Raw genomic sequence first — 12,434 nt, 5'->3', positions numbered from 1 at the left:
TCAGTACATTTTCAATGGATTATGAGTTTCAGTGCATTTTCATGGAATTGTGAGTTTCAAGGGAAGAGAAGATTACTGTTGCCCATGCTAAGTCTGGATTTCAATGTGCAACTAGCTCTTTTGTTTAGCAAATGGCAACCATTGTTTGTGCTGTAGAATTTGAAAGCAGTGTTAGTAGCACAATTGCCTTTGGTGCAGAAGGCTGTGGATTCTACTCCCACACTGTGTTGATTGAGTGCTGCTATTGTAGTGCCAATTTGCTTGCTGATTATTTGATGCAGTTTAAGGGGGAATAGGGGTTATTCACTCCTGAGTGCATCCTCCTTTGTATGAGATGCCTTGTAACTATGAACTTGTCAGTTTGTCAGTCATTCCCCTACTGCAATATTACCAGCTTACCATTTTTTAATGTTTATTTCAAGGGCAGCAGGCATTGAATTTGTAGATGAAACACTGAAATGTATAGTTGTTTGCCAGTAGCTACCACTTGATTAGTTACAGATGTCTTTAATATGGAATTATTTGGATGACTTTTACTTCTGCAGACATTGTGCTTATTGACTGATATTGGTGGATTGTAATGACAGATGTCTGAGTTGGCTTTTATGGTTGAAATTGTATGAAATGGGTAGTTTTGTCATTATTGGTTCATACATTTTGTTTCATTGCTTACTGGAAGAATGTTCAAAACCACTAATTTAAAATGCATTCTAACAGGTGGTACTGTATTATACAAGGAATATGATTTAATACAATCAGGAAGGTGAATAAAAGAACACATACATATATACATGGCCCTAAAATGTGTGCAAGGAGCCTATGGTTTGAAAATAACCCACTTATACTGCCACTGGCCAGATGCATTTTCTTTGAATGTGGGTTTTAATGCCATTTCAATGACTGTGAGTTTGAAGGGCAGAGAAGTTTACTGCTCATGCTGTCTGTTTTCATTGTGAGACTGTATTGTTTGTTTAGTAAATGGCTATTCGTGTCTGTGCTATTTTATTTCAAAATCAGTACTCATTGTAGAAGTAAATAAGAAAGCAGTATGAACACTGACAGGTTTGAACAGTGTTTATGGTAACTTCGGATAAATAGCCAAGTAGTGGAACACTGGAATGGCTGGGAAGGGGGCTACTGTGGAGGGGAGGGCTACCACAAGATGGGCTGCTCTGGGGGGCCCCAATCTATTGCCCTGCCTAGGGCCCAGTTTGACCTTGATCCGGCTCTGGATAGGGTTGTTGCCAAGATCATATCCAGTTTTATATAGGCCCATTTCAGTTTTAAACCAGGATAATAAAGTGTTTATGCCTATAATGGCTAAATGAATGGCAAAGGTGATTCCATAATTGACAGATATGGATAAATGTGTTTTTTTTTTTGTGGTGGGGCAAACATTTGACAACATTAATTAAACAGTGATAATCCAGATGGAAGTAGAATGTAAGAAAATACCACTGTTCTTGGTGGGTCTTGATGCAGAGAAGGTATTGACCTAGTAAGCTGGGATTTTATGAGCTAGGCAATGGAAGTATTTGCATTCCCTGACACGATAATAATGGTAATTAGGAGGATATATGAGGGATCAAAGGCAAAAAATAAAGTGGGGGGCTCCTTTCTGATAAGTTCTGTTTGAACAAAGGAACCAGGCAGAGGTGTTCTCTTTCAAACAACTAGCAAAGATAAGAAAATCAAGGCCACTGGTTCAGACCCAAAATACTTTATTCTCTAGTTCCTCAGTGCAAGACTTCAAGGAGTTATAAAATCCAGCTAAAAATGTGCTACCATTTATACAAAAAACACAGACTCAATCAATTAATAATACAATCAAACATTTAAATAAAACACTTCCATTTAACCTTTCCATTTAGTCCCATGGGGACCAAAGTATCATACTTGAGAATAAAAACAGATTCCTTGTATAACAGTTTTTCTTTCAAAAGAATTTCATCATCATTTTCAACAAATATTTGCTCTAAAATACAACTTTGGAGCATAGAAAAATCACTACCATCTGCATCTCTGAAATGACATGCCAAAATCTTGTCTTCCTTTTGATTTTTTATGTCCCTGATGTATTCCATTAGCCTCACTTTAAAACTTCTTTTTGTTTCACCAATATAAAAGAAACTACACAGGCATCTTAAGGCATGAATAACCCCCTTGCTATTACATGAAAAACGTCCCCTTGGTACATACTTGATCTTATTAATATACTCGAAGGAACATATTATATGCTTGCAAACAGAACAATTATTACATTTATAAGTGCCCATAGATATTGGAAAAACATTCAAATTAATTTTTGGTAAGACAAAATTCCCATGAACACGCATACCCTTTAGGCTCCTTCCCCATTTGCATGACATCATAAGATGCTTACTCAAAATTTTGCTCAAATCCCCATTTTTATGGAGGAAGTTCCAATAATATCTTACAATACTACAAACTTCTTCACTTCAAATATTATACGTACTAACAAAATACATTTGTTCTTTCTTGTTTCCACCATCTTCTCTACTCCCTCCATTGTCCCAAAACCTATCACTGACATTATTTCTTAATTTTGACACAAAAAGTTTATGCTTAGCTTCTTCTATTACTTTCTTACTATAACCTCCGTTACAAAACATAATGGAAGTATTATATATTTCTTCCAATAAATTTGTCTCAACATTGCATATTCTAGATAATCTTAAAAATTCACCATAAGGCAAAGATGATAGAACATGGGGGGGGGGGTGGCAACTAATGACATATAGGTACTGACTTCCATCTGAAAATTTCCTATGCACTCCAGTGCAGATTTTGCCATTATCCAAACCCTTAATTGTTAAATCTAAATAGGAGACCTGGGTTCCATATTTCAGCCCATCAAGGCTTGATATCAGGGTATAGGCAAAGGGAAAAAAGTAGGGGGGGGGTCCTAAGGGATAGGACAGAGCTGGTAGAGTTTTTAGTAGACTGTAGAGTTTTTAGTAGAATTAGTAAGGCATATAAAATAATGAGTGATAACTATAGGAATCGATTAAAAGAGGTTAGAAAGGATTGTAAAGAGAAGTTGGATAAAAAATTCACAAATAAACAATGGAATGATGTATGTATGGCTCCCAAATATGCAACACATTTTAGAAGACTTAGGATTTTTGCTTGGAAGCATAGCTATTTTTATACTCCAAACAGACTCCAAAGATTTTTTCCTCAGGTAGATTACAAATATTTGAGGTGTGATGTGGAAGAAAATGATAATTGGGAGCATATTTTTGGGAGGGCAGTGAGTTGGCAGACTAAAAATTCTCTGCAGACTACTCTGTCAGAAATACTAGGTGTTTTTCTGACAGAGTGGGGTGGTGGTGATATACGATACTGTTGAATATGTAAATAAAATTAATAGTATTTTGTTAAACTCAGGAAATTATGAAGTGTCATCCATTAATGAAGTAAATATAGGGTACCATAAAATTGATTTATTTTTAGAAGAATTATTGTTAGATGAAAGGATTGACTCAGATATGTATAATTTTTTGAAGGATGAACATCCCATTATTAGTACTATAGTGGGTATACCTAAAGTGCATAAGGATATAAATGATCCCCCCTTCCGGCCTATTATTTCTGGTAACAGATCAAAAACTTTTTCTTTTGGTAAAGTGATAGATAGCTGGTTGAAACCCACTTATAGTAAAATTAAGCACATAGTTAAGGATTCTTGGGACTTCTTGGGAAGGTTGGTCCCAACCTTAGTTACAAACGATATGTTTCTGGTAACAGTAGATATAGTAGATCTTTTTTCATGCATACCCCAGGAAGAAGGGTTAATTAGATTCAATAACAGTATAGAAAAATTCAGTGGTTTAAACTGGGATGAAATATGCTTGATTATGGCATTTATGGAAGTAGTCCTGTCTTATAACTATATCCTATTTGAAGGAGAGTACTATAGGCAATGTAAAGGGATAGCTATGGGGGCAGCATGTGCCCCCATTTTTGCTAATCTGTTTTTATTAGATTGGGAAACAGAACACATTCTGCAATCAGAATGGAATGACAATATATTGTGTTATTTAAGATTTTTGGATGATGTGTTTTTAATATGGAAGGGTGATGAGAGTAGCCTTAATGAGTTTAAAATTTATTTAAACACTAGGTGTGATTATTTAAAATTCACATTCAGTGTGGACCAGAAGTCCATATCTTATTTGGATACCCGCATCACAGTAGAGAATGGCAGATTTAAATCTAATATATACAGAAAGGATACCTTTAGTAATGCATATTTGGAATATTCTAGCTGCCATCCTAGTTATCAGAAAAGGAGTATAATTAAAGGTCAGTGCATAAGGGCAGCTAGAATGACATCTGAATTTTCTGACATGGTACTTGAAATGGATATCATAGGAAATATGTTCAAGACAAGGGGTTATCCCATGGGGATGATATCAGATATAAAAGAGTATGTGAAAAAAGAATGGGGAAATAAATACAAACCCATATTAGGAACAGGGACAAATCACATTCAAGGGGTAAATGTGACAAATAAAGATATAGGTATTAATGAGTTCACTAGGGCATGTATTTTGCAATATGCCCCCCAAGTCGGAGATATTAAGAAAATAATAGAAAATAACTGGAATATACTGAAAACTGATGACAGTGTATATAAGACAGTGGGGGGGGGGGGCACCCAAATTTGTATCTAAAAATGGATGCAACTTGAAAATGAGACTAGAAAAGAAAATTATGGACATCAACCTTGGACACAAATCCATAGGCACCACAAAATGTGGGAGTTGCAATCAATGTGGGTTAATTATTAGGGTACCTTATTTAATTTTGGATGACAAAAATAGAACAGAGGTTAGATTTCGAAAATGTAACTGTAGAACCTCTCACTTAGTTTATCTGGCAAAGTGTACCAAATGCCCCTGTTTTTATGTGGGGAAGACAGAGAGATGTCTTAGAAACAGAATTTATGATCATTTTTATAAAATAAGAAAACAGGATACTAACACTGCTTTATGGAGACATCTTAGTGGTAATACACACTGTGATTCCTTTAATTTTGGCATTTTAGAATGTATAAAATTAAATCCAAGAGGGGGAAGTATGAAGTACAAACTTGAAGAAAAGGAAACTAGGTGGCAAATTAAACTCAATGCCTCTGTTCATCCTGGACTTAATGAAACAATCTCCATTAAACCTATTTTGGAAAATAGAGGGTAGTAGAGATAGCCAGAGATTATACAACAGGTTTAGTTAAAGTAATGATGATTTTTACTGTGGCACATATGTTAATATTACACATGTTTTACTGTTATACATATTTTTATGTGGTAAGCAACTGTTTTTAACATGGTTACAAGAGTGGGAAATTTGAATGAATATAAATTGTTTTTTCTACACAAAAAAGGCAATTGACAAGGAAATGAAGCACTGAGCACTTTAGATTTTCATTATAAATTTTCATTACAAGTCATTATGTTTTAATTGATTTTACATAATTGATGAAATTGATTGATTCATCTTTGTATTTAAGTGGGTAGTGGTAAGGAAGACTAGTTCTGAGGAAGTCTACATAGAGTAGATGAAAGCGCTTAACTCTTGTGTATGCTATGCACTATAGCTTTTTTAATTCTTAATAAACGCATTCTGTTTAAGAAGTAGTGTTCAGTGCTGCTATACTTGACTGAGAGTGGATTTTGGTGCCATTTATTATATAGAAATACTAGGTGAACAAATTGGTGTTAACTAAGGAAATTATTTTTTGAGCTGAGATACAGAATTGGAATTGCCTAGACAAAGTCAGGCCTTGCTGGGTTTAATTATGGTGGCTGCCAAAAAAAAAAACAATTACTAAAAAAATGGAAATCAAAGTCCATATCAACTGCATTAGAAGCAGTCAATATTGTAACAGAGATAGAAGAACTGGAAGTGGGATCTTTAGCAAATGGTAAGAGCACATTACATAGAAAAATGGGAATTGTGGAAACAATACATGCAGAATAATGTTTTGGAGTAGGAATGAGGTTTAAGGGAAGGCAGACATTGAATGTGCTATGTAATGACTGAATGACGATGACTGTATAGAAGATTATATGTGATATATAACGTTTGCAACTGAAATATGTCAATATGGTTTATTTTCATTTATATAAGTGTATGATTGCCTATGTCATAACTGATGATTCAATAAAGTTGTTTCTTGTTTACAAAAACATGTGACACACCACCCTTCCATCTCCTTGGAGCTCTCTTTTGTCTGATTCTGCTTCTTTCTCTGTTTTTCTGCCTAAATCTCCCTTGGGAAAAGTGTCTCATTCCTTTGTCCCTTTGATATACCTCTTCCACTCGCTTCCCTTCCACCATCTTATCTTTTTTATTATCTCAAAAAGGACACTTTTTGGATGGTTGGTATTTGGTAATTCTAGAAACTTTATTATCTCCTTGTGGTTGTCTTTTTGATTTGTTTATTTCCTGCTCATCTCTTTTCCTGGCATATAACACCCCTGCTCTCCCTCGTCTTGTCTTTTTCCTTGCAGGGGTTTCAATATCTGGCACTGCATGTCCTCCCAGTGTATCTGCATCACCTCTTATATGCCTAAGGTTGTTGTCCAGTCAATATCTTGCAAGCTATTCACATTTCTATCCTCTGGATATTTTAGCTGTCAGTGATACCTTTGTTTAATCTCTTGAACATTCTCTAGATTGTGTAGGCTAAATCATTCCCCTTCCGCAATAGTTCCAGGGTATTTCAGCCACACAGCTGTTCCGTTCATTATTAGTTCATTTAACACCTCTGACATAACTTTCCTTCTTTTATAGATCGCGTCTGAGTAATGCCTGACCTGCTTTATGCATAGCTCTGCAATTGAAATAACGTTTTAGTGTGTTTGCTTGCCTTATTATTTCAGTTTTTATAACAAAGGAATAAATATATGCTAAAACTTGCTTGGATTTGTTTCCTGCTGCTGTTTCCCAGTGTCCCACTCTGTGTATCCTCTCTATTAGTGGGTTTTTTTTTTCACGGTATCTAAAATCTGTCATATTGTAGGTGCATTACAAATTGCTCCAGTTCACAGTTGTTCACTCTCTCTTTTATTTCAATTAACCTGATGGTACTCCTCCGTGAGTGATTTTCAAAATCACCCAATTAGTTATTCACATCTTTTTATGTCTGTTAGTTCCTGTAGTGTGTGAATATTTTCCTGCTGCTCACTTTTAATTGCTGCTTTATCTTCTAATAAATCATCTTCTGTTTTTGCTGTTTTATTGTTTTTTTTTTTTTCAAGAGGCTCACATCTTGGCCTGCTGGATTACCTTTCAAACAAAATACATGTTTCGTCCTTATTTTCAGCTTTAAAAGTAGACATTTGTTCCTCCTTTTCTTCTTGCTTACATATCTTCTTAGGCCCTGCCCAGAGATTTGGGTGTAGGCAACCATCTTTGCTGGGCTTTCTAGCACCCTCCATCATAGTGCAGGGCAGATTTTCTTGCATTGATGTTAGCTTCAGAATAATACCTTACCCATCATGTTTTTAATCTGACATGCAAGCAAACTTTTTCATCTCTGAAGCTATACTACATAAAACATATTTCATTAACTACAATTAAAACATAATTATATCTTCATCTCTGCCCCTCTGTTCCTCTGAGACACCACATGGTGGTAGACTTTCATTGTTTATTCTCACATACACACACAAAGCAAATGCATGCAGGCACACACACACACACACACACACACACACACACACACACACACACACACACACACACACACACCAAATGTATGGACATGCATGTGCACCTGCACACATTGCAAAAAGCACATGTGTGTACATGCAATTATATCATGAATGTTCAACATGTTAAATGGCTATGGCTGACACAAAAAAGATGACTGAAACAAACAAAAGTATTAATTTCAGCTATAAAATAAATCAGAAATCCCATAGATCAAAAAAATTAAAATAATTTCCTTTTCCATTCTACAAAGCATAATAATGTCTAACCATTCAGATCAAAATTGTCTGAATAGTGGTAGTGTTATGGAAAGGGTTTTCATAGTTATGATGCACAATTAGAATTATTGTCAGGGAAAGATTAGGATTAGCATGCATTATTAAGGGTGGCAGGGGATGCTTCTCTCTCTGTTTGTGAGGTAATTAGCTGAAATGTTTTTGCACTTACAACCTACAGTGCATGAACTGGAAAAATAACACAGCTTGGTATATATGAGCTAACATTTACTTGGTGTATCCACCAGTGTAGCAGGAATCACACACACTGGAGACTTGAAAGTGCTACACTGTGTGTTCCAGAAAAATATGGAGATTGTACTTAGCATTGTCAAGGGGGAGGGAGTATACACTCCCAAGTGACTGAGGGAACGACCATATTGTAATATAACACCTTGGAACACTACAGCTTACGGTTTGTGAACTGTAATGTACTTCATCTTTAAAGTGGTACAAATGTGTACTGGTGGGAGGTTGGCATAATGGTTAAGGTGTTTACTTTACAGACACAAGGTACAGGTTTGATTCTCACATGGGATAATTGGCTAGGCTTAAAATGGTCCACAAAGGCAGTTAGCCTAGTACTAATCTATGAACCTATGAATTGTCAGTTGTACCTTTCTGTGGGCTACAACTACTATGTTTGGCCCTAAAATAGAGGCAGTAATAAATATCTTAGCAAAGGTCACCATAGACACTGGGCACCATCTAAAGCAAATGTCAGAAAGTCATGCAGCTGCTACTTCAGATAACAATCATCACCTAAAAAATTTGGCTACTAGTACCAATCAGCAATTACTTAATCACAAGGAAAGAAGTAATACCTGGAGTGCAGCCACTGAGCAAGCCTTTCAGTGGGATTCAGCAAACTTCCATGCAAGAATAGCTTATTCTTACATGGAAGGGACCAGTCCCGTGCATCACGACAGCACGCCATGCATATGTATGAAGGCGTGCTGCCGTGCTCTAAAACAGACACGGTTCTGTGTGTGAGTGTAGGGGGTGTCCGAGAGCAGTGTTATCACGATACACATGTCCTTTGTACTTGAGAATTGCCATTCGGTAATTCAAAATGAATAACAGTCTCCACGGACACTTCAGTGTCTGTGGAGAAAATAAGAGACAGCCATACCTCCCAACTTTACAGAATGTCCAGATTACTGTTTCATATTTGTGGTGTGTTCCCCTAAAATCAGCACCTTCAAATAGCTGTGAATTGAAGTCATTAAATAATGACAAATATTTGAGTTTAAGACTCTACATCCTCAGAAAATACATGCTAATCCAAAGCCTGTCATTCTATCAATGTTCTAAGTCTCAAACAGCAAAATTTAAAATATATTCCATATTATTTTCCTGTGTGCAATAAAGTTTAAGCATAGTTGTGTGGGTTTGCCCATTGCGCAGCTATGCATAGCAAAGTTTAAACATCAAAAAAGAAGCTAAATAGAAATATACACAATAGTAGTAGTAATGAAACTGGAAGAGTGTAATGGTTAGAGCGTTCGCCTAACAGGCAGTCAGTCATAGTTTAAGCCCCACAGCAGTCCATATAATTTCATATGTGAAACACAACTAGAATGTATTTTTCATAAATAGGTAGTAAATATTATTATGTATATGCCAACCAGGGTAGTGTAGCAGCTCTAAACATGAGGTGTCAATGAGATTTAAAGTTTAAGCAAGATTTATCATAGCTAAGCAGATTTGCACACTAGTAAGCAGGGCTAAGCATCTACAAGAAATAGTTATCTTAGCTAAGCAGGTTTGCCTGGTGCTTAGCTTAGCTCAGCAGTTTCAAAACTGTCCAATCATGGTAAAAGGTGAGAAATTAGCCCTATTTAAACCACGCAGGTAGGAATACAGCTCATAACCAGTTGTAGCTCTCCACTGTAGGCACTATGGCAGGTGTTGGTGAAGGTGTGTGCTTTCGGGTGCAGCACTGGGGCATTCAGGAGTCCAGGGTCATGGTTAGACACCTCATTAAAGACCATGAATGGTGACTGCTGCAGGACCATACCAGGGCTACCATTACAAAGTGGAGGCCTGGGACCGATTTGCCTAAGATCTCTCCACTAACACTGGCATCCCTTGGACTGGTAAGCAGGTCCGGCACCACTTTGCTGACTGGAAGTGGAGAAAGAGGGAACTTTTGTACCAGTGGGTCCAAGATACCCAGGTGGGGAATGCTCCAGCCATGTGTAAGTATTAGTCAAAATAAGTGTTCTCCAAAGTTCAGCCTGTGCATGTGATAGATAGGTATGCATAAATGTTTTTCTCTTACCTCCTGTACAGCTGCAGAAGAGAGGGCTGTGAACTTGGAAGCCCACCCCAGCAGGCTGCAAAGGCTGTGTCGCGAGGCTGGTGAGTAACAATCTAGCTGGTATTATATAGGGCAAATAAATAAAACTTAGTAGAAGGTCACCTTGCAGTATTTAAAATCGGGTATGGTTTTTAGTGACTGAAGAAGCCAGTAGGAGAGTAATACTGACATATAGGTCATATATCAATAAAAGTGTAATTACCTGTCAATAAAAGTGAACACCTAGACTGGTTGTGTTTACTCTGGTATTGTATGACTGGAAAGTTTCATGCACCAAGATCTAATATCAGAATAGTAATGTTGTGTCGAACACTGTTTCCCACACTATGCTATGTCAAAAGGTATGTATAAGAATGTATATAAAAGAATGTTGTAATCACAAGGTCAGATTGCACAACCAAGAGAGAATTAGAAAGAAAACATTCAAGGAAGTGACAGCAGTTTCATAATTGCTCGTTCTGATGAAATACAACAACATGTTGTATTTTTAACAGAAACTGCCACAGTATGAATCCTGGGAGTGGTAATAAGCTGTATGCATAATTTCAAGTAGCATTTTGTGAATATGTATAGAAACAATCAGGTAGTGTCAGCATACATTCTCTCCACAGATCTTCCAGGTGAAAGAAGGTATAAAGTACCTATAAGAAGCCAGTAGTAATACTGTGTCCAACACCCACAGTCCAACTCCAAGGCTGCAAATGACAGCAAGATACATGCATACACCAAGTGGTCTCTCCCAAGAAATGTTCAAAAGTGTCATGCTGTCAAAGCTACTGGCCCCTGCTACCAACAACCAGGGTGACTCAATAGAAATCAAGGCAGAGTATGTCAGTAGCAAACACACACACACACACACACACACACACACACACACACACACACACACACACACACACACACACACACACACACACAGTATGAGTGCACATATGTAACCCTGGCTATATGAATATGTGTAGAAACAGTCATGTAGTATTAACAAACATTCCCTCCACAGGTCTTCAAGGTAACAGAAAGTGTAAAGTAGCTATAAGAAGGCTGTAATTGTACTGTGTACAAATATACCACTGCCCAACCCAAGGCTATAGTTGTAATAATACCTGTAGAGTAATGAGTAGAGCAATGATCATTCAAGCTGTGACCACTGCAAGAATCTACATTTGTTAACTGACATCTCTCTCTATCCATATCTTCACCAATAATGTAAACACATAAATGAATGGGTATGTTTTCCACCAAACCTACTGTTGGGATGTGTCCTGTTGTTTTACAAATGTTGAAATGTATTCCAATTAATGTTTCCTGTTCAAATACTATCATTGGTGGCCTGTTGCTATCATTGTAACCTGCATGCCAGTGTAATGCCCACTGTGGTTCAATATATGCATGTGTTCTGCTTGCTATGCAAATGTTTCAAATCTGTTATTTTGGGTTAATGAGAATACTCATGCATGTCGTTATAACTAATCCGGGAATGTGTTTACCATTACTAACCAACATCTGTTCTAAAACTGCAACACTATAGCACATCAGGGAAGCATGATCCCACTTATCCACCTCTCCCTCTTCATCTGGACATGGCACCAGGCCCCAGCATGTCTGGGACCCACCCTGGGACCTCCTCATCTGCTGATCCTGCACCACCTTCAGGTGGAACTGCCTCAGGGGATGGGGCTGTGATACTACACAACTTGTCAGTGCCAAGACATCTGGACAGAGGCCAGCAAAATGGGAAGGACAAATGGTCTAAGGTAAGGTCATGCATGACACATTAGTGGTATACAGTGGATATAAATTGTGTACACACCCCTCTTAAGATGCAAGGTGTTACTTTTACATACTAATCAGGACCACAATATGACAGTTCACACGTCTTACAGCCTTTACTGTGACCCATAACAGGAACAGTTCATTAGTAGATGTCATATCAGCATGATGTTGCAGTCAGGTATGATATCTCATGCTGCCATATGTGTCAGTGCACTCACTGTGGTCTATTTGGCTATAATATCACATACGTGGGCATTGTTAAGGCACACAGACCACTTCGGACCATGGATAGATTGCAAACATTTGGATAATCCAGACAC

This window comes from Protopterus annectens, chromosome 6.part1 (genome assembly GCF_019279795.1).
Source record: "Protopterus annectens isolate FY-2018-M chromosome 6.part1, PAN1.0, whole genome shotgun sequence".
Classification (NCBI taxonomy): Eukaryota; Metazoa; Chordata; order Ceratodontiformes; family Protopteridae; genus Protopterus; species Protopterus annectens.
This window is presented reverse-complemented; position numbering follows the sequence as displayed.